Here is a 24420-nt window from a genome sequence, read left to right on the forward strand (position 1 = left end):
AAGATCTGGGTAGGCAGGCTCAAAGGACACCAAGCCAAAGAATTCATATTCTGGCCTTAAAAATACTGCACTGAAATGATGAAAATACACACACATATATATACAAATATATACACACATATAAATAATTTCTTGACTAGCTACTGTTCAAATCATGACTTGATTAATCTCCTCTATAATCCTGCAAGGTAGTTCCTATTATGCTATTATAAAGATATGGAAAAATGCTTGACTGGGTTACTTTGGTTTTATTCCTTTTCTTTTATTTTTTTGGCCACACAACACAGCAGGCAGGCTGGATCCCCAACCAGGAATCAAATCTGAGCCTCCACCACAGGGGCGGAAGCACAGATTTTTTTTTTTTAACTTTTTATTTTGCATTGGAATATAGCCAATTAACAATGTTGTGATGGTTTCAGGTGGACAGCAAAGGGACTCAGCCATACATACACATGTATCTGTTCTCCCCGCAAATTCCCCTCCTCTTCAGGCTGCAAATAACATTGAGCAGAGTTCCATGTGTTATACAGTATGTCTTTGCTGGTTATCCATTTTAACTATGGCAGTGTATACATGTCTGTCTCAAACTCCTTAACTATCCCTCCTACTCTGGCAACCACAGCTTTTTTCTCTAAGTCTGTGGGTCTGTTTCTGTTTCCTAAGTCAGTTCATTTGTATCGTTTCTTTTTAGATTTCCCATATAAGGGATGTCATATGATATTCCTCCTTCTCTGACTTACTATGCTCAGTATGACAATCACTAGGCCCATCCATGTTGCTCACCACAGGAACAAGAGCACTGGAAGTGTTGATTCTTAACCACTGAACCGCTAGGGAAGGTCCTATATTTCTAATCAGTGGTAGAATGAGGATTCAACCACTGGTCTTGATGGCCTGCTGCCTAAGGCTTTCTACCAGCTATGTTATGATACAGACTGTGTTCCCAAGAACTCTATGAAATATTTTAAGAACTCCAGAAACAGTCTAATGATACTACCATAGGTTCTGATAGCTCATGTTTGTGACAGATATTCAAAGGATTTTTGAGATTCAGAGCAGAAGATAATCAGGGGGCATTTGAGTACTTACTGTAAGCCAGACACAGCTCTAAGTAACATTTACAAACTGCTCATTTAATTATTTTAACCCAACAAAGTAAGCTGTATTTTAAATCTATCCGCACTTCACTAAGGGCTGAACTTCCCAAGTGCTCAGTGGTAAAGAATCTGCCTCCCAATGCCAGGTGACGCCAGAGACATGGGTTCTATCCCTGGGTCGGGAAGATCCCCTGCAGAAGGAAATGGCAACCCACTCCAGTATTCTTGCCTGGAGAATCCCATGGACAGAGATAACAGATTCAGAGGGTGAAAGTATTTTTTACCTTGTCCTTAAAACACACACACACACACACACACACACACACACACACCAAATTTATGTGAATTTCTGAGGATATCTGAACCCTAAACAGATTTTCAAGCCATTTTCAAATATAAGTGATCTTCAAGTTTCTAGTGATACAGGCAGTCACAGATGGCATTTGATGCCCCAAAGAGTGGCTTCAGGACAAAACCTATCTTAAGATTATTCTGACCCTTACATGACTGATTAGTTTAGCTGACATAAGTTACATTTATCATTATAACTGTCAAAATCATTCATTTGAATTAATGTTCTATGTCTCGGCCCCTGGAAGCCTAGTGTTCACAGACTAAGAAAGCTATTTTTCAAATAACAAACCAGGGAAAGGTAGAAGTACAATTCTGGCTGCTGTTACTGAATGTACATTTTATTTGTTTGTTTTTAGACAAACTGATATTTCTGGACAGAGAAACATTCTCCAGATTTCTGGAAAACCTGTTGAGTGGGAAAGAAGTATTTTCTGAATAGGAAAGACTGCTGGGACTCTTTAAAGAGGGGGCGATTTTTGTAAGAATACAGACATCAAAGTCTCTTCAATCTAGAAAGCTCTGGAGAAAAAAATTGTTTAATATGGTCTGGCACCCAGACTTTCTGCTCAGGAAGGATAGCATCAAGAAATGCTTCCTTTGTTGTTTCTGGCAAAAATCAAGGAAATTAAATAAGAAAGAGGCCCCTGAGGGTGCGAGAGCATTTCCAGAATAAGGATGAAAGTAAAATGAAGCTGGAGAAACTCTCATGTCCTCCAATGCACAAAGATAAAAAGAAACTTAAAAAAAGAAGAAGAAGAAAGAGATAGAGCAGTTATTACACTACCAGGGATGAAAGACAGAACCGGCCCCAGTCAAAGTGATGGTTATATGCCAAAGCAACATTCCTCAACTGCAGACTATTAAGACTAAAGGTCAAAGCACAAGAGAATTTCTGGGCAGCCTGATGCTGACGGTAAGGCTCTTATCTGGTGTAGTCAATTGGCAAGCATAGATGAAATTATCTAAGGTTACCCTACATCCATAAACCAGATAAACATTGTATATTAACTAACTGAATTGGAGTCAGGTAGAAAGCAGTGGGCTTCCTGGAACATAGGAAATAGCAGACCCCCAGTGAAAGCCAATGCAGGAAGGAAAGCCATGTAACCGTCAAGGAGTGGCAAAACCTAGCCAAGTCCCCAGACAGCCACAGGGGGAAAATGTTGATCCTTTGAATCTGAATGGGCTTCCCCGGTGCCTCAGACAGTAAAGACTCCACCTACATTTCAGGAGAACTGGGTTGGATTCCTAGGTCGGGAAGATCCCCTGGAGAAGGGCATGGCAACCCACTCCAGTATTCTTGCCTGGAGAATTCCATGGACAGAGGAGCCTGGCAGGCTACAGGCCATGGGGTCACAAAGAGTTGGACACGACTGAGCAACTAACTTTCACTTTCTTGAAGCTGAACATTTACGAGCCCTCAACAGAGTGAGAAATTGTGGTGGTGGAACACAATAATACCTTTGAGAGCAGGAGTGTCTATGATTTTTTGGTAAAGAATCCCCAAGAAACTAAATTTTTGCAAAAAATATTTTCAAAATAAAAATTAAGTGACATATATCATTGACTCAGTTTAAATTGCGTTAGAGCATGAGTAATGATCCTTTGACAGCAAAAACATCTCAAGTCTCAACATTTCCCACATATGTGAGTGAGATTAATCCAGTTTAAATCAGAATCACAAATGATCAATTTCCAGCATGAGAGTAGTAAGGTTTCGTAACCAAGTAAAACTTTTAAAACATTTCTTGGTCACATTTTTAGCTACGCTTAAGTATGTAAAAAATATTAAAACAGGAAAATACGGAATTCTAAGTAAAGTCAAATTAACTAGAAAAACTTCCTCCTAGGTGAAGAAACTGCCCTTCAAAGCAACAGTTGGCTGGGAGATTCACAAGAGCTTTGAGATATTGCCAAAAATATTAGGATACCTTGGGGAATACTAAGTCAAATTTGATGCCCAAACACATTTAACACTCTCTGTCAAAAAGCAGAATTGTTCATTTCAATATTTACTCAGTTGGGGAAACATTTCTGACATGCATGAAATTTAACTTCACAAGACTGAGTTTCCCCTGGTGAAAATATTGGTATTTAGAGATGAACATAACACATAAAATTAAATAAACCATGCTTTCCACCTATGTAAGGTTGCTGTGAGGTGTGCATGATGTGATTTTTAAGAAAATAGGCCCCATCAAACTTGCATAAGAACACACCTTGAAGAACATAGTTTTGGCAAAGATATTGATTGGAAACTACTAAATCTGGATTTGAAGTGATCACTGATTTTGGAGCTCCCAAAGGAAAAACCTGAAAGAAAAAGTTAAATAGTTGTGGTAGTTGTGGCATGCTATCACTCTTGCCATATTCTATTGAGCAAAACAGAGCCAGCAGCAGTTAAAAAAATAGACTCCACTTCTTCAGGGAGGGAGATACAGGGTATTGTGGTCATGTTTGCCATCTATCACCATAGCCATGTGACATGATGGCACCAAAGCTTCCCACAGATCAGACGTGTGGGTCAACATTATGTTCCGATATCAATTCTGGAAACCTCTTGAACAGAACTCTCCATCAAAATTATATTGTGGCCAATGTCCAAAAAATAAGAACTAGGCTGTTAAACATCATAGGTGCTTTTAAGTACATTCTATCCCTATGAACAAAGTTTGTTTCAAGTAGATGCTAATGTACAAGGCTGAATTCCCTGATTGAAAAAACAAAGAAAATGAAATCTCTATTCAACAGTCTGGTTATATCTTAATTTTTACAGATAGAACTAAGCAATGAGAGTAGCACTGACAATATACACACTACCTTGTGTAAACTAGATAGCTATTGGGAGCTGCTATATAGCACAGGGGTTTCCCTGGTGGCTCAGATGGGAAAGCGTCTGTCTGCAACGTGGGAGACCTGGGTTGGATATAGCACAGGGAGCTCAATTCTGTGCTCTGTGGTGACCTAGATGGGTGGGATGGAGGGGTCAGAGGGAAGCTCAAGAGGGCAGTGAATATATGCATACATATGGCTAATTCACGCTGTTGAACAGCAGAAACTAACACAATATTGTAAAACAATTATATTCCAATAAAAATAAAAGAAGCAATTAAAGAGTAACAGTAAGTCATTGGATTTCCCAGGTGGTACTAGTGGTTAAGAATCTGCCTGCCAGCGCAGGAGACACAAGAAACACAGGTTCGATCCCTGGGATGGGAAGATCTCCTAGAGGAGGGCATGGTGACCCACTCCAATATTCTTGCCTGGAGGATCCCATGGACAGAGGAGCTTGGCAGGCTATAGTCCATGGGATCGCAAAGAGTCGGACATGTCTGAAGTGACTTAGCGTGCACAGGGTAAGTCATTGCTTGTTGAAACTTGCCTTTCCCAAGTTCAGATTATTGAAAGCAGAGTTTATCTGCTTTGTTTTATCACAATGGACTGTCCAGACCCCTTAATATTGCCTTCTTAAACTGTCCTCCATTGATCATTAATTCTTCAAAGCATTTACTTATTATATAAATAACAGTAAGGGTCTTATTATTTGCAGGCTCCCAGTAACACATCAGTGAACAAAATGACCTTGATCTTTGCTCTTGTAAAACTTTAGTAAAGAAGGAGAAATTAAGTCAATAAAAGAACACATACAAATATAATTAAACTTGTAAAATTTTATATGAATATTACATAAAGTGTGTAATAAAGGATTACTCATTCAATAAATATATGTCTAGTGGCTTATTAGCCAGTTAACGTGCCAGGCACAGGGAATATCAAAGTGAATGAGTCAGAGATGTCTCTTTTTTAAAAAAAAATTATTTATTTTTAAAATTGCTTTACAATTTTGTGTTGGTTTCTGCTGTACAACAATGCAAATCAGTCAACTATGCATGTTTGCTCAGTTGCTCAGTTGTGTCCAATTCTTTGAGACCCCATGGACTGAAGCCCAGCAGATTTCTCTATCCAAGTTCATTCTTAACTAGATTTTACCATTTTTCTAGATTCCATATACATGCATTAATATATGATACGTGATTTTCTCTTTCTGACTTACTTCACTTTGTATAAGAGGCTCTAGGTTCATCCAACTCACTATAACTGACTCAAATTCATTCCTTTTTATGGCTGAGTAATACTCCACTGTATAAATATACCACAACTTCTTTATCCATTCATTTATCAATGGACATCCAGGTTGCTTCCATGGCCTGGCTGTTGTAAATATTGCTTCAGTGAACATTGAGGTACCTGTGTATTTTAATAATTGTGGTTTTCTCAGGGTATGTACTCAGTAGTGGGATCACTAGGTCCTATGGTAGATTTATTACTACTTTTTTAAGGAAAGAGATATCTCTTTTTTTATGGAGCTCACTTTCTAGTATGAGAGATAGCCCCAAGGACCAATTATTTAATTAATTACAAATGAACAAAGACTTAACAGTAACTTGTGATGCATGTTTTAGGAAATCAAAGAAGGGGGAAAAGTGGGGACATCTTTAGAGGCTGTGAGCTGATAAGATTTCCTAGAGAAGGTGACATTTAAGCCGAGATCTAAAGAGGAAAGAAGCTGTCATTTTAGGAAGAGGTAGAAAATATTCAAGCAGAGAAAACAGGAAGTGCAAAGTCCCCAGGGTGAAAGATCATGACAGGATGAAGCAGGAATCTTAGTGGAAATCTAATGACTAGTGCTGTTGAGGGCAGGGCAGGAGCTGGGTCATGGGACTTCCGTGGGGCAGTGAGAGAAGTGTGGATTTTATTCTAAAGAAATGGAAAGTCACTGAGGATTTTTAAGTAGAGAGTGATCTGACCTATTCTGAGAATTGTCTGCTGCTGTGTGGAGGATGGACTGAAAAGACTCAAAGTAAGAGGACTGATACCAGTGATGAAGCTGCTGCAGTAGTCTAGGTAAAGGATGATGAAGCCCAGACCTGGGCCACGGAATGGAGGAATAGAGGAGCAAGTGGGACATTAACAGGAAGGAGTGATATAGACGAGGAGGGTCAAGAAGTCATCCCTAAGGAAGATAAATGGAAGAGGAAACACACAGGTGGAAGGTTAGGATACACCTTCATTCACACAGATTAAAGAAGGCAAGATTAAATTAAGACCTAAGGAAGACTTAAATTCTGAAAAGGCTACTGTTTTCTACTTTCCTAAGAAGCATGTAATACTGATGTAGTTGAAAAGCAAAACAGAATTAAACCACAAAGTAGGTGGAAGTAATTCTACCAGACTCAAAAATTTCCCACCATGACTATGGGCTTTCCAGGTGTGCTAGTGGTAAAGAACCCACCTACCAATGCAGTAGACATAAGAGATGTGGGTTTGATCCCTGGGTCTGGAAGATCCCTTGGAGGAGGGCATGGCAACTCACCCCAGTATTCTTGCCTGGAGATTCCCATGGACAGAGAAACCTGGCAGGCTAGAGTCCATAGGATCTCAAAAAGTCAGGCACAACTGAAGTGACTTAGTACATGCATGACTATGTTTCACTTTTAAAATTTAAAATATCATCTAATTTCAAGGTAGCTTTGTTGATCGAGATGTGCTGAGTCTTCTTGTTTAATCTATCCTTTAACAAAGACCCTGGGAAGGGCAAGTGTTTTGAGTGGTTTTGACTAAAGTGGCTGCCTCCAGAGACCCTCCAAATAGTTCAGTCATGTCCAACTCTTTGTGACCTCATGGACTGTAGCCTACCAGGCTCCTCCGTCCATGGGATTTTCCAGGCAAGAATACTGGAGTGGGTTGCCATAAAGGCAATGCCAAAGAATGCTCAAACTACCACACTTTTACACTCCTTTACACTTTTACCACACAATTACACTCCTCTCATACGCTTAGCAGAGTAATGCTCAAAATTCTCCAAGCCAGGCTTTAACAGTATGTGAACTGTGAACTTCCAGATGTTTAAGCCAGTTTTAGAAAAGGCAGAGGAACCAGAGATCAAATTGCTAACATCTGTTGAATCATTGAAAAAGCAAGAGAGTTCCAGAAAAACATCTACTTCTGCTTTATTGACTATTCCAAAGCCTTTGACTGTGTGGATCACAACAAACTGTGGGAAATTCTTCAAGAGATAGGAATACCAGACCACCTGATCTGTCCTCCTGAGAAATCTGTATGCAGGTTAAGAAGCAACAGTTAGAACTGGACATGGAACAACAGACTGGTTCCAAATTGGGATAGGAGTATGTCAAGGCTGTATACTGTCACCCTGCTTATTTAACTTATATGCAGAGTACATCACGAGAAATGCTGGACTGGATGAGGCACAAGCTGGAATCAAGATTGCTGGGAGAAATATCAATAACCTCAGATATGCAGATGACACTACCCTTATGGCAGAAAGAAAAGAATAACTAAAAAGCCTCTTGATGAAAGTAAGAGGGGGGTGAAAAAGTTGGCTTAAAGCTCAACATTCAGAAAACTAAGATCATGGCATCCAGTCCCATCACTTCATGGCAAATAGATGGTGAAACAATGGAAACAGTGACAGACTTTATTTCTTGGTTTCCAAGATCACTGCAGATGGTGACTGCAGCCATGAAATTAAAAGACGCTTGCTCCTTGGAAGAAAAGTTATGACCAACCTCGACAGCATATTAAAAAGCAGAGACATTACTTTGCCAACAAAGGTCCGTCTAGTCAAAGCTATGGTTTTTCCAGTAGTCACATATGGATGTGAGAGTTAGACTATAAAGAAAGCTGAGTGCTGAAGAATTGATGCTTTTGAACTGTGGTGTTGGAGAAGACTCTTGAGAGTCCCTTGGACTGCAAGGAGATCCAATCAGTCCATCCTAAAGGAGATCAGTCCTGAGTGTTCATTGGAAAGACTGATGCTGAAGCTGAAACTCCAATACTTTGGCCACCTCATTTGAAGAGTTGACTCATTGGAAGAGACCCTGATGCTGGGAGGGATTGGGGGCAGGAGGAGAAGGGGATGACAGAAGATGCGATGGTTGGATGGCATCACCGACTCAATGGACATGAGTTTGAGTAAGCTCCTGTAGTTGGTGATGGACAGGGAGGCCTGGCATACTGCGGTCCATGGGGTCGCAAAGAGTCGGACACGACTGAGTGACTGAACTGAACTGAACTGAGGCTGCTTCCACTGATGGAGGGATATCAGGTTAGGTCAGACCATGCAGTGACCTGCAGGCTAAATTGGGGACTAGAATTTAAGAACAAAAAGTGAGGAGATGACTCACTGTGGGTTCCTGAATCAGGCTAACAGCAGGATGGAGATGACGTTGGAGCAGCACCCAGAGGATGCAATGAAGAAGCCATCCACTGCTGAAGTCCTATGAACAGGCTCACAGGGACTCAGCCTGGGCTGCTTGGGACCCTGTAAGATGAGCATGCCAAGTGATACCTGTTCTAGCCCATCAAGCAGTTAAACTAACCTCCGATCTCACTGGTATTCCGATGGTATGTGAGAATCAGGGAACACTGTGATGCAGAACACAATGGCAATACGGTGACAATGCACAAAATGCCCTCTTGACTTCTCTTACCTGCTCCTCAGCAGCCTGTCATAGGGACCCGATCATACCTTGTGTTAATTGTCTTATAGAACTATTAAGAGTTCCAGCAGTTGGGCCAGTCATGGAATGTGCATTGGATACTTTTCCATTAATTTTAGAGTAATCTGCTTTTTGACTATGGATTGACTTATGAAAAGACCCTGATGCTGGGAAAGATTGAGGGCAGGAGGAGAAGAGGATGACAGAGGATGAGATGACTGGATGGCATCACTGACTCAATGGACATGGGTTTGAGCAAACTCCAGGAGTTAGTGATGGACAGGGAGGCCTGGCATGCTGCAGTCCACGGGGTTGCAAAGAGTCAGACACGACTGAGTGACTGAACTGAACTGAACTGACTTATCAAAATACTGGTTAAGAAAAGATCATGTTTTAAAAAAAAAAAAAAGAAAAGATCATGTTTTGAAGGTTCAGGTCATGTTGTAAAGAGAATTTTGTCATGTTTAATAAATTTGGTTAGCTACCCCATGGAATGTAGCCCACCCAGCTCCTCTGTCCATGGGAACATCAGCGTGGGTTGCCATTTCCTTCTCCAGGGGATCTTCCTGACCCAGGGATCGAGACCAAGTCTCTTGCATCTCCTGCATTGGCAGGCGGATTCTTTACCACTATGCCACCTGGGCAGCCCCAAAACACAATGCATACGAGGAGGCTATTAGCAAGAGAGGAGCAGGAGTTCAGCCTGGACATGACTGCTCTGACCCCTGGCTGGGGGCATGGGTGTGGCTGGATTACAGGGGCTGATGGTAGTGGAACAAAGTTTTCCATCAGTCAGAGGAAGCCAGGTCAGAGGATTCTGGAGGCCAGTTCTGATGAGAAAATGAATACCCTACCTACTCTACTATTTTTGAAAATACATTTATTTTTCTACCATTTCTCTATTTTTCTGGAGCAAAGCAGAGTTGTGAGTTAGTTTAGTTGGTGTGAATAAAATGTCAGAGGCAATGTATCGGTCTAGTGACTTCTTCTTCAAAAGAACGGGAAAATGTCATCATTTTTATATTTGGAAATTCATTCCTCACTTTGTTCGGTTTTGATCTGTATGGTTTGCTTTAAAGATAATACTGTAGCTACCCTGGCTTGTATGGCTTGCCATGGCTTTTAACCAAACCTGTTAAAATTCCTACCTGTAATGATTCATTTTAGATCATACCAACTTTTTTTTTTCTTCACATTTTTATTTTCCTTGACTCTCCTATGAGGCTATAAGCTCCTTTTCAATATTTGAATTATCCAATTCGTTGGTCCACAGGTTTCAGAAACTTGGAGCGAGGAACCCATTTGTCTTTGTAGCTTGAGGTAAAGCACAATGCATGTAACAAAACAGATGCCCAGTTTGCTTGTGGAATGTAATTTGGACAGTCCTGCCCACAGGGAGATTTTGGGTGACTTGGGGAGTCAGCTGCATTGAAAATGACATACATGGGATCTCCTTGATGGTTCAGTGGTTAAGACGCCAAGCTTCCAATGCAAGGGGCTCAGGTTTGATCCCTGATGGGGCAATTAAGATCCTACATGCTAGGAGGCCAAAACAAACAAACAATACACAGTGTTGTTGTACGTGGAACAGGGGAAGTATGCAATGATACAGAAGTAGGAGAGAGAAAGAGAGGCAAATGATTTATGTTCGGAAGTGTCAGGGAGAGTATGAAAAAGGATGTGATTCCAGGGGAGCCAGAGGGGAAGGACTCCCAGGTGGAGGAAACACCATCCAAAGAAGAAGCAAGAAGTGTTCAGAGATTTTAATTCCACAATTCTTGAATAGGCTAAAATGTACTGAGAAGAGGGAGCTATAGGAGGAGACAAAATTGATATGCAGGAGCAAAAACATCCAATGCTTTGTTGTGTGACAGAGTTTGGACTTTGTCTGGCAGGCTGTGAGGCAGGGGGCAGGGAAAGCTCTTAGTGTGGATAAGCTAAGTCTCAGTAATATGAGCCTGCTAAGTCTCAGAGCAATACGATCAGTCTTGCACTCTGCCAAGAGCACTTTGGCAGTTATCGCTGGAGTGAGTTCAAGTTCACTGGTGGATTTACTTAGCAAGGTGCTATGATAATAAAGTAGATGGGAGAAGGCTAGGACTTTCAGCAAAGCAGAGGCCATAGAAATGAAGAAGCCAGGTCCATTTATAAGATGGAGTGGGCAAGATCTGATGATTAGATATGAGGATCTGGAGAGAAGGACTCATGGAAAAAGGGAAAGATTCATGGCTTAAAAGACAGGTGAAGATGGGCCTTCCCACCCAGGTAGGGAATACAGGACTGGTTGTGGGAGGATGAGCAAGTTGATAGTTCAGTTCAGTCGCTCAGTCGTGTACGACTCTTTGAGACCCCATGAATCGCAGCACACCAGGCCTCCCTGTCCATCACCAGCTCCCAGAGTTTACTCAAACTCATGCCCTTCGAGTTGGTGATGCCATCCAGCCATCTCATCCTCTGTCATCCCCTTCTCCTCCTGCCCCCAATCCCTCCCAGCATCAGGGTCTTTTCCAATGAGTCAACTCTTCGCATGAGGTGGCCAAAGTACTGGAGTTTCAGCTTCAGCATCAGTCTTCCAATGAACACCCATGACTGATCTCCTTCAGGATGGACTGGTTGGATCCCCTTGTGGTCCAAAGCTGATAGTAGAGGGGACAAATTGATCCTTTGGGCCTTTTTAAAAAAAAATAGGAATATTTTTCCATTCAGAATCTTCTCATTTTTTCTTTTTTGTTAATTTATGCTTATTTACTAATTTATTTGTTTTTGGCCACACTTCGCAGCAGCACGTGGGATCTTAGTTCCCCTGCCAGGGATCAAACTTGTGCCCCTTGCATTGGAAACGCAGAGTCTTAACCACTGGACCTGCAGGGAAGTCCCTCTTTGGGACATTTTGAGCGGGCGGTAGTAGAAGACACTGCACCTCAGTGTCCATGTATAACTCTCCAGACCAAAGGCAGATTTTCATAAATTTATTTCATAACATTCATGCCTTTGTCATCCCTGTATAGCATCCTCTATAGTGCATTGTTATTCACGCTGCCTCTGAGAAAATCTACATTTTCTCCTGTGCTTTCCACACCCATTAATGGTGACATGTTCTCCCCACTTAGCCAAGCTCATCACCTGAGTCGATCTCAGCCTTCTTTCTCACTAGTCACATCCAACAGGTCACTCAGAATGTCCTGATCACTCCCTCCTCTCCTCTTTCTGGTCACTGCTTGGTCCAGCACCCTGTCCACTGCCATAGACACCATATCCTCAGTCAGCTTCTTTCTCTAGACTCTTACAGTGATTTTCTAATTACTCTTTCTGCCTTTAGTTTTTGCCCTGGCCCATTCACTACTCATACTATCAGCAGAGCAACCTTTTTATAACACAAATCTTATCACTTTGTTACTTAGAAACATCAGTGGCTGCTCAGTTCCTAAATGGTTATTTGCAAATACCTTGATAGCTCAGAGTTTGGCTCAAATTTGTTTTCTAGACAGAGAAAATTAGTCCTTATTTCACAAGTGGTACCTAAATTGACTTTAAACATTGTGAGTAAAAGGCACTCTGATATGTGGGTTTTATGACTTTGCATTATTTTAGGTAGGTGTTGGCTAGGTGAAAGAGGGACTCTGCAAATATACAACATACCTAGAATAGTCAAATTCTTAGAGTCAGAAGGTACCTTGGAAGATGCCAGGGACCAGGGGTAGGGAGAGGACTTGGAGAATTAAGGTTTAAAGGGGATAGTTTCAGTTTAGGAAGGTGACAAATTTGGGAGATGGATGATGGTGAGGTTGCACAGCAGTGTGAATGTACTTAGTGTCATTGAGCTATATAGTTAAAATAGTATGTTTTATATCATCTAACTTTTACCACAATAAAAAGTATTTAAAAAAGAAAAAAAAAAAGAAAAAGGAACTCTGTCTCACTCCTCCCACCACCATCACCAACACACACTGTTAGATTTGGTTCCCCAATCAATTCATAATTAATTAATTATGGGTTGAATTGTACCCCACCAAAAATATATATTGAAGTCCTAATCCCTGGTAGCTGGGAAAGTGACTATATATGGAAATTGATCTTTGATGATGGGATCAAGTTAAGATGAGGCATTTAGGGTGGGTTTTAGTCCAATATAACTTAAGTCCTCATCAAAAGGGGAAATTTGGACAAGAGTTACAAAGGGAAACTACTACCTGATGATGGAGGCACTGTAGCTACAAGTCAAGGAATGTCAAGAATCGACGGCAACCCGAGAGGTAAAGAAGGATGGGACAAGTCAGTTCAGCCACTCAGTTGTGTCCGACTCTTTCCAGCCCCGTGGACTGCAGCATGTCAGGCTTCCCTGTCTGTCACCAACTCCTGGAACCTGCTCCAACTCATGTCCATCAGGTTGGTGATGCCGTCCAACCATCTCATCCTCTGTCAACCCCTTCTCCTCCTGCCTTCAATGTTTCCCAGCATCAGGATCTTTTCCAATGAGTCAGTTCTTTGCATCAGGTGGCCAAAGTATTGGAGCTTCAACTTTGGCATCAGTCCTTCCAGTGACTATTCAGGACTGATTTTGTGGGCTAATATAGTTCTCTTCTTTTAACCACCTGGTCTGTGGAGTTTTTAAAGGCAGCCCTGGGGAGCTGATACAGATACCAGATTTCATGGGAAGCAAAGCGGCCCCACAGCCTAGCTTCTCCCAGCCAGTAGCACTGCTGGTGGGGACAGCTGCTCTAGCGGCTCTGTTCCTGCTTGGCAAAGGTGCCTTGGATCTAGAAATAGTGCCACCACTGCACTTTCATGTGTAAACTTACAGCACCAACCCTGAAGAATTTACAATCTCTGGTCTTCTATTCAAGAGAATGTTTATAAATGTGACGTTCAGGCTTTTTTCTGGCTCTTTTTTTTTTTTTCCCAGCTGCAAGGCATGTGCAATCTTAGTTCCCAGTACAGGGATGGGACCCATGTTCCCTGCCTGGAAGTGCAGGGTCTTCACCACTGGATCTCCAGGGAAGCCCTCTTCTGGTTCTTGATCCAAACTCAACATTGACAAACCACGACCTCCTTCATGGGGAGAAATGACGGTAAGTGTCAGGAATCTCTGAGTCATATCTTTACCTCCAGATCACTGGAAAGCCCACTTCCATGCAGACTCACTTTTTGATTAAAAACTGAAATGTTACCCAGACTTATCCTCAGAACGCTGCTCCTATCTGTCTTTTATCATCATCTTGATTTAGTTTACCAAAGGCTTTTATATTTTTCTTTGTAGTTGATGCAAGGGATGATATTTATGAATGAATGAAAGAAATGAAAATCCTGATTTTACGGGACCTGTGGTCCTTTTACTTGACCAACTTTATCAATTTTATTTCATTTGTTTCCAGGACACACTCGCTTTTGCATGTGTAATTTTCCTTACCCAGAATGTGTTTCTGATTCATTTCCACCTAAACAGAGCCTTCACTTCCCTAACTATGATAATCAACACTGTCCTGGGTATTACACAGACATGATCCCCTTAGTATTCACAACATTGTGATTTAGGCTCAAAGAGGTTACAATGATGTGGAAGTAGCGCTGGAACCTGGTTCTTTCAGATCACAGAGTCAATGTTTCTGTTTCTTGGCCTTTTTGCCAAGTCAGAAATCTTCCTTAACTTCCCTAGCCAAATATTCACTTTCTCCTCCAAGTTCCTATAGAGTCTTACACTGATTTTTATTATGATAAGTCACAATATTTTATATTTTAATTACTTATATGGGTTTGCAGTCCCAGTTGATTGAATTTCCAAGACAGGAAATGGCTCTTTTTCCCACCTGCTTTAATTATGGCACCTAGTAAGTGCTCCCCAAATAGTTGTTGAATGGATTAGAGCATGCCGAATAAAAACACACATGAATTATAAAGTCACAGCATTTTCTATTTTACTGTGAACTAGATGATAGAAACCTGGCCTTTTTAAAATTTTGAATCTCTGGAATTGAATGAAAGTCTGTTGGCTGAATGATTTAGTCAGGGAATGATTTGGCTGAATGAATGATTAGAGCTGCCTGGAAGCCCAGCATGTGGCAGTTTTCCCTCCATATTTTATAAGATTTAGGAGCAAGTGATAAAAGATCATACAAAAAGGCAAAAATCTGTCTAATCTCTGTTAAACTCAGATTGATTGCAGCTAATCCAGCTTCGGGCTTCTCCAATGGCTCCAAGGTAAAGAATCTGCCTGACAACGCAGGAGATGTGGGTTTGATCCCTGGGTTGGGACGATCCCCTGGAGAAGGAAATGGCAACCCACTCCAGTATTCTTGCCTGGGAAATCCCATGGACAGAGGAGCCTGGTGGGCTACAGTTCATGAGGTCACAAAGAGTCAGACACGACAGTAACTAAACAATAACAGAAATCCAGCTTCATGATGGGGACTACAATCTAATTTCAAGATCAAGAAAATGAAAGTACTAAAACTGAAGAAGAATTTCATTATTTCATTCATGTATTCATCCATTCACTTACTTATACTTGGACATTGAGATAGCTGAGTAATTCACAGATCTGTTTTTTTTTTCCCACCCAGTTATTTTAAGCCTGTGCTTGGGAAGTCAAAGGCAACCACTGTGGTAAGATGCCTTTAAAACTAGCCATGACATATAAAGAGCATGGTGATTAGAAATTAGAATCGTGGTTCTCAAAATGTGGTCTGGAGACCTATGGGAGTCCCCAAGAGCTTTTCAGGGAGTCACAGATCAGAATTATTATGAAAATATGGAGCCCTTATTTGCCTTTTTCATTCCCATCCAGTGCACTTTCCCAGGCACTACACAGTAGGCTGTGTAATAGCAGGTTGAATGCAGAAGTGGATATGGAAATCCAGCTATCTTCTATTAAGCCAAACATAAAGAAGATTAACAAAACCATAAAACAATGCTTCTCTTCACTATTCTTTTAAAAGTAGTTATTTCTCATAAAATGATGTCACTTGTGCTAATATTTAATGACTGCATTGTACTTATTTTAAGATAAATGCTTATAACCATTTCTCAGTTTTAATTTTGAATATGATAAATATTGATAGATATAATCCACATTAACGAAAGTATACTGGGAGCCTCAATAATTTTAAGACTGTTAAAGTCTTCTGAGACCAAAAAGTGTGAGAACCACTGACTTAGATAAACATGGATTCAGAAGAAGTTTCAGACCACTCACTGCCCTCTCACAGCCTAGCGAACTTCCCCCTGGTCAGTGGGTAGGCTGAGGCAGAGGCAGAAGGTGAACCATTTATATGGATCTGGACATCAGCCCTCTTCTCAACTTCGTTCCTCTAAACCTCTTCTCTTCACAAGGGCAACACTACTTCTGCTCCGCCAGGAATCTGCCACTGGAACCGGATATTGACTTGCTGGCCCGAGGCCAAACTCTGACATCCATTCTCCCTCCTGTGAGTCCCTCAAAGCCTTCTTCTCCCAGCACCAGGGAGCCTCAACTCCTACGGAAAATCTGTTCAAGGGCGAGTCATTACAATCATCTCCTGGAGAGTGTGCTAATTATGTACTTTCTGAAATGTTCCCTCAATAAAGGAGCCATTCAGTGATGGAGAAAAGAAAATAACTCTTCATCACAGTTGCAGAATTTCTAATAAAAATCTATAGTTAAAAAAGAAATTGATCCCCAAACATTTTCACTTTTATTAAATTGCCAAACAAAAAACAAAGTCATGTTCACCTCTGGTCTTACGTGTAAGTAGCCTAGCAACATGTATACATCCATTCAAGAACTAATTATCGGGACTTCCCTGGTGGTCCACTGGTTAAGACTTCATCTTCCAATGCAGTGGGGTGTGGGTTTGATTCTTAGTTGGGAAACTAAGATCCCACATGCCTTGGGGTCAAAAAACCAAAACATAAAACAGAAGAATGTTGTACAGCTAATTCAATAAAGGCTTTAAAATGGTCCACATCAACATTAAAAAAAAAAAGAAAGAACTTATTATTGACCACCCACTCTGTGTTAGGGACACTAGGAATGTTTGTGAGTACCTGGCTTAGAAGATACTGTGCATCCTATAGTGAGCCCCTGATAAACAGTTAACAGAATCTTGGCCTTTATAAGATGAGGCAGAAATAAAAACAAATATAAGACCCTGTTTTAAATGGACCACAGTGACCATTAAATTGGTGGTTTACTCCCAATTCGAGCCTCTAAAGCGAAACTACACATGTAAATTGCCACGTCAGTAACAAATAGCATGGGCAGAGAACAGGAGAGGGTAACATGGCTTAGGTTATCTGTGGTGATCCCAATCAGCCAGATCATAATAAACAGCAACGTCTGACAATGTGCTAAGACAGGGGACTATGTAGTCTTATTCTGCTGGCTTCTTCATGCAACATGCTGGCTTAATAGAGGCCTGAAGATGATTTATTACTTGCTGTCTTTGAGCAGATGGTTCTGCCTGGCATGATGGCATCAAATGAGCTCACTTAGTGGTACACTGTTTACACAGATCTGAAAAACAATTTGACCCATTGAAGCACTGAAACAGGATTCTCAATTCCCCTTATTTCAGGGAAATATTATTGCTGACTGATTAAATGAAACCTTTCGTGTCTGGAGGACTTTCTGAGAGGAAGTATTGGTTACAAACAGCCTGAGTTTGGGAAAAAGGACAACTTTATGTCTCTACTGAAGTCCTAATGGATTTGGTTCCTCTTGAATGGTTATGTGGAAAGATAAATATAGTTCAAGCCAGGTTTTTGTGGTTTAGATGACAGGGTGTGCAAATAATAGCCCATATCCAATGGCACAATACTCTAAAACAGCCAAGTGAAAAGCATTAATAACACTCAAGTTATCTTCATCTATCTTCCATTACTTTGGAAGCAAAGTAGTCACCACTTCTAATAAAGTTAGTATATAACAACATAGTAAACAATAAATGAAACAAACAAGAACAAAACTTGGGTACTATTAACAAACAGCTTATGCTATCCTGGCTGTTGCTAGATAAGCATGGCTGTTCTTTTTTTAATTTATAGCTAGGGCTGCCATTTATAGAATTGTTGCTATGTGCTATTTCCATTTGTTGGGTGTATGGCATCTGAGTCCAAAACAGCTAGCCCATCTCTAGTTACTGTACCCAAGGTTGTCCTATGGGATTGAATTATTTCCCAATATTCCAGAACAGTGTCACCTTCTGACTAGAAGTAATGCCTAAAAGGGTATTTAATGTTCCTCTTTTATGAATGGACTTCCACCGAATGATTCATGAAGAACTCATCTGGGCCACATAGAAGTTTACAGTTTAATCTTAAAACAGCTATATAAACATAAGATGATAAAAGTGATAAGAGCCGTGACACAGGCAAAGTCTGAACAAGATTCTAACATTAGGGAAACAGGCTTCTGGGCAAAGCCAGGGCTGTGTGGATGTCCAGAGAACAAGCACAGACCAAGGTAAGTGTATTTGCTTCTCCTGTATTCCTCCCCCCACACTCAGCTCCAACGTCTCATATACGACAGCATCCTGGTCCCTCATTTTTTAATCTTTAAAATCATCTTTTTCCACAAAAATTTCCCATTAGGCTATAAGCATGTCTTAGCCCTTGAACCTCCAAACCAATTACCCTTCAGAGGTCTGAGTAAGAGCAATAATACCATTACTAGAGCGGCCACAGAAGTAGGGCAGGGCTGCGCTCAGGGGTCTTGCCAGTCTAAGCGGGATTCATGGACCAGCAGCAGTGGTATCACCTAGGAGTTTATGAAAAATGCCGCGCAACATCTCAGGCCCCTCCCAGACCTGCTGAGTCAGAACCTGCATGAACAAGCTCCTCGGGTGATCAGATGCCCTGGTCTAGGGCTGCCTAAGAAGCCAGTGTATTCCTCCAATATGGATATCTCCCAAGGCAAGCTAGAAAATACAGCCTGATCTGCTGCAAGGCCATGTTAAAGATTTGGGACCTTATGGTAGGAGTAGGGGGAAGGACTTGGAGATAGTGTTTTGGGATTTTTATAGGCCCTATGCATGCTGATTTTTGGATGCTTCACTTTCAGAGCATATTAAGTAAATATATTGGCATCCGATTCAAAATACAGACTATTTTTGAAAAAAATATTAAAAATTTAGTGATTTTTAAAGTTGAGTTTTGGGGCTTGCCTGGTGGCTCAGTGGTAAAGAATCTGCCTGCCAATGAAGGAGACGTGAGTTCGATCCCTGATTCAAGATCCCTCGTGACACAGAACATCTAAGCCTATACACCACGACTACTGAGCCTGTGCTCAGAGCCTGAGCGCCGCCACTCCTGAAGGCCATGTGGCCTAGACCCTGTGCTCCGCAATCAGAGAAACCACTGTAATGAGAAACCCTCACAGCGCAACTAGAGAGGGGCCCCCTGCTAGCTGCAACCAGAGAGAAGCCTGAGAACAGCAACGAAGACCCAGCTCAGCCAAAAAGAAATAATTTTTTTTTTTTTTTAAAGAATCTGTCTGCCATTGCAGAGTTACAGGTTCAGTCCCTGGTCTGGGAAGATTACACACACCTTGGGGCAACTAAGCCCGTGCACCACAATCACTGAAGGCTGCGCTTCCTAGAGCAACGAAACAAAATGTGGCCTCTGCTCTCCGCAACTAGAGAAAAGCCCACGCAGTAAGGAAGACCCAGCACAGTCAAAGATAAATAAATAAACAAACAGATAAATATAATTATATATTAAAAATTAAGCTGAGCTTTTTTTACATGGCTAAATTATTCCTTTTGTTTTCTAACATTATATATTTATATGCATATGCATATAAATATACACATATATTCACACATACACTTGAGTTGCTAGTTAGCATAATGTTATGCTTTGTAGATATTTAATTCAACATTCTGTATTTTCCCCTTTTGTAGCATGGTGGGGCGGGGGTGGACAGTGAGTTTTCTTTTCAGGTCCCATACAATTCCACAGGTCCTTGCTCACATATAGCCCTAAGCACTGTGGCTGCATGCCTATTAGATTAATGGGCTTTGAGCAGAGAAGTGACAAAATCTGCTTTATGTTCTAAAAAGACCACTTTGACAGCAGTGCAAGGGGTGGGCTGGGGTTGGTGCGGCGGCAGGAATGGCCACTTGGAGATGACAAGTTGCCTCCCATGGCAACTTAGGCGAGAGAGGATGCTGATGGCGGTGATGGAGGGAGCCTCCTGACCTCAGAGAGAGGTGTGTGGCAGAACTGTCAGGACCCTGTAATAAATCTTTTATGGAGAGCGAGAGAGAGACGGAGACAGGGATGACTCCCTGAATTTCAAACTAGGAACTCTAACTGGAAAATGGCTTACTCATAAAAGAGACACTAAAGGAGTCATTAGTTCTTGGGGACGAGATGTTCCTTTACTTTGGGGCATGTTGATATTGGGTGACTAGTATCTGGGTGGAAGGATCATAAAGGCAGCTAAACAATCTGTTCTGGCTCACAGAAGAGAAGTGGGAACTGGAAATGTGGATTCGGGAGTCACCAGCAGGCAGAAGGGAATGGCAGTGAGGGGGTCTGTTTACTTCTCTCCATCTTCACTGCAGAACTGAAAGGGGGCACTATTTTTTCAGCCATAAGAAATGAAACCTTGCCACTCGCAACAACACAGATGGACCTTAAGAGCATTACACTTAGTGAAATAAGTCAGGGAAAGACAAATGCCATATGATTTATATGTGGAATTTAAATAAAATAAAACTAAGTACCAAAAAAAAAAAAAGTCAGTCACCCACAAAGAGGAAAGACAACCTTGTTTAGGGCAGCAAGGACTTCCAATATTTATGGTTAGTGACAGAGTTGTTGGCAAGGGAGACTGGGAAGGCGAGTCTTCTCTTGTGAAGAAGGAGATAAACTCCAGAGAAAATGTCCCAGAGGCCACTGCTGTGAGAAGTACCTGCATCCAATGCTGCTGAATGGTCAACTAAGACACTCATATTTCTAAGGAAAATAGAAACTGGTGACTTCAGGAAAAGTACATTCAGAAGGATTGTGGGAAGCAAGATTACTGAGTGTGGTAAACAAAAGAACAGCTCTCCCAAAAGTTCATATCGTCTAGAACCTGGGAAGATATTATACATGCACAAAAAGACTTTGCAGATGTGACTAAGGTAAGGATCTCGAGATGAGGAGGTTATCCTGGATTACCTGGGTGAGTTGCCTGTAATGACAAGGGCCCTTATAAGTGAAAGAGGGAGTCAGGAGGGTCAGAGTCAGAGACAGCTTTGAAGATGCTAAGCTGCAGGCTTTGAAGATGGAGGGAACCATGAGCCAAGAAATGTGGAAACTTCCAAAAGCCTCAAGAGGGTAAGACACCAGATTCTCCCCCACAATCTCCAGAAAGAACACAAACTTGATAACACCTGATTTTGGCCTAGTGAGACCCATTTCAGAGTTCTGACCTCAAGAACTGTAAGAAAATAAGTGTGTATTGTTACTTGGTTTAAACCACTAACTTTGTGATAATTTATTACAGTAGCTTTAAGAAATGGATACACTGAAGGTCAAGGAAGTAACTGAGGAAATTTAAAGAGGAACTGTATATAATACAGGGCTTCCCTGGTCGCTCAGACTGTAAAGAATCTGCCTGCAGTGCAGGAGACCCGGGTTCGATCCCTGGGTGGGGAAGAACCCCTAGAAATGGGAATGGCTACCCACTCTAGTATTCTTGCTTGGAGAATTCCATGGACAGAGGAGTCTGGCAGGCTACAGTCCAGGGAGTTGCAAAGAGTCGGACACAGTATATGATATAATGGAAGAAGTCCTTGCTTAAGGTGAGAGAAATTATTAGCTATAAGGTGAGAGAGACTTTAGTTCCTAGCACCAAAGAATTGATGCTTTTGAACTATGGTCCTGGAGAAGACTCTTGAGAGTCCCTGGACTGCAAGGAGATCAAACCAGTCAATCCTAAAGGAAATCAACTCTGAATATTCATTGGAAGGACAGATGCTGAAGCTGAAGCTCTGATACTTGGGCCACCTGATTAGAAGAACCAACTGGAAAAGACCCTGATGCTGGGAAGGACTGAAAGCAAAAGGAGAAAAGGGCGGCAGAGAATGAGAAGGTTAGATAGCATCACCAATGCAATGAACATGAGTTTGTGTAAACTTCGGGAGACAGTGGAGGACAAGGAAGCCTGGTGTCTGCAGTCCATGGGTTGCAAAGAGCTGGGCGTGACTTAGCGACTGAACAACAACAGAAGTAGAATTGCGAGTGGGCTGTACATAATCGTAATTTGAAGAAATTGTGAAAGACAGCCCTCTAGAATGGTTTTATCAGTCTAATATTCTACCACTGCCCCAGAATTTAAATTCCATGAGAGCAGGGCTTCTATATACCGTGCTCCGCAGCAGGTGTTCACTGTCCAAGCACAAGAAAGAGGAGGTGAGAAGAGGGCTTCCTCCAGAAGGGGGCTTCATCTGGCCATTTCAGGGTACCACCCTGGGGAGAAGTACCAAGAGCGTGAAATAATGGACTGCATGCTAAATTGAGTAAGAAGCAAGGTAAAGACAGGGGAAAGGAAATAGAGAGTCAGAGAACTAGAGGTCACTTTAAGGTTAAATGCACATGAAGACAAAATAACTGAGCAAATAAGCTTGAAGAGTGGAAAGTTGGGGTCACAGAGTATAAGGGCATATCTCAGCCCAGGTTCTCTAGGAAACAGAGCCGGAGGTGATGCTCATGTGCTAATTCATAATAATGGGGTGTAATCCTAACGGCACAGGAGTGAGAAAGAGAAATCAGGGAGAGAAGGAGAAAAAGCAGATTCAAGGTGATGTATTACCAGTCTGTCCACAGCCTCTCTAGAACATGAAGCTGGTTGCTGAGTCACGCTTGAGAAGCCAGAAGTACGGAACCACTGCATCTCTGAACAGCTCCTGGGTGGGCAGGAAGGGTGAGCAATTACCTGCCGGCTTCTTCCTGGCTCCTGTCTCTCAGTGGTCAGAATCGGCTCCACGGGACATTCATCCCACTGTATCTCTAGGGTGTGGCCCCTCCAGCCAGCTGCCAGAAATTCTGTGGGTCCAATTGTTAGGGGAAGCACATTGAAGGAAACCGCTCACCCTGGCAGACACCACACTAACCATCTGCATGAGTTATTTTATGGCAGAAGATCCTGATAAGGAACTCAAAACTAATAAACCACCCACCCCACAACTGGAAGACTTCAGAAAAGGTCAAAAGGAGATGCCAGGTGTCCGACCACCTCCCAGAATCCTTCTCGCTGGCATCCATCTTGGCTGAGCACAAGGAAGGACCCTGAGTCAGAACGACTGGCCAAAGACAACCTGGAAATTAATCCTGTCACCATTAATCCTGAGACTTCAAGCCGTGTGGCAGAGCAGTTCTCCTGGGTTCCCCGATCTTCCTGTTCTCCGCCCGGTGCCTCTTCCCAAGAAAGCCTCTTGCTTTGTCTGCATGTGTGTCTCTTCGGACAATTCATTCCCGAGTGTTAGACAAAAGCCCACATTCGAGCCCTGGAAGGGGCTCCGCTGCCTGCAATACAGTCAGCTGAGACCCGGGAGCTGGAACCACCGAGGCACCCTGAGGTGGGTGTTAGGGTGGCCATGCTGGTCTGGGCTTCCCTCCAGAAGAGGCTGAGGCCCACGGCAGTGTTCCCTGGGGCCTTACAACCAGAAGGATGGCATGAGACGCTGCTGAGACCACTGCGTCTGAGGAGAAAGGCGAAGAGCTAAAGCCTTGGGGGCAGAGAGGCCCCAGCTGATCTGGGGTACATAATGTACCTCCATGATTTTAGAGGAGCTTCCAGGTCTAACTGTGGCAGTGAATGCCTGAAGTTGAGTGGACACTAGGTTATTAGAGGGAAAAAAGTGATGGATAAAAGTTCCCCATGGATTTTGAAATAACACAGGACGTGGGATGCCAAACACTATGAGCCTGGTGCCTAGTTAGTGCACTGGCTACACCCATAACTAGGGGAAAAAAATCACTACTGAGGAATGTCAGTCCACCTGGGACTGAAACCCGGTACATGCAGATAAAAACAGAACATCAAATGTATTTATATGTTGGTCTTTTGTAGCAAAATTCACCATTACCTGTTTGTTAATTAGGCAGGTTATTGATTTCTAAATTGTGTTATTTTTCCAAACAACTATCTTTATTCCAAAAGGAAAATCAAGAGCACATTTCAAATTCTTTCTATAGAATTTCAGAACCTTAAGTACAATTCTGCTAGGTAATAAGTCATAACTCTCTCTATCCCTAGGATTTGGACTTTCAGTGAGTGCGATGAGAGACTCAGCAGAGACAATCAGACATGAACCATGCCCTCCCGGCGTTTACAGTCAAGTAGGGGAGATAAATGCAGACAGACAACCGCAAGGAAAGTAGAAAGAGATTCTTTGGCCATCTGATGCGAAGAGCCAACTCACTGGAAAAGACCCTGGGAAACATTGAAGGTAGGAAGAGAAGGGGGTGTTAGAGGATGA

The 24420-nt window shown here is 42.1% G+C and overlaps 1 protein-coding gene and 1 pseudogene across 1 annotated transcript in view; one reads left to right on the forward strand and one right to left on the reverse strand.

Annotated features, from left to right (window-relative positions):
• LOC139031988 (SH3 domain-binding protein 1-like) overlaps positions 1 to 24420 on the reverse strand; it is a 65394-nt gene that overhangs the window by 29785 nt on the left and 11189 nt on the right. The gene's annotated exons all lie outside the window — the stretch shown is intronic.
• On the forward strand, positions 8690 to 8955 carry LOC139031993 (ragulator complex protein LAMTOR5 pseudogene; annotated as a pseudogene).

This window comes from Odocoileus virginianus, chromosome 29 (assembly GCF_023699985.2).
Source record: "Odocoileus virginianus isolate 20LAN1187 ecotype Illinois chromosome 29, Ovbor_1.2, whole genome shotgun sequence".
In the NCBI taxonomy this organism is placed as follows: Eukaryota; Metazoa; Chordata; class Mammalia; order Artiodactyla; family Cervidae; genus Odocoileus; species Odocoileus virginianus.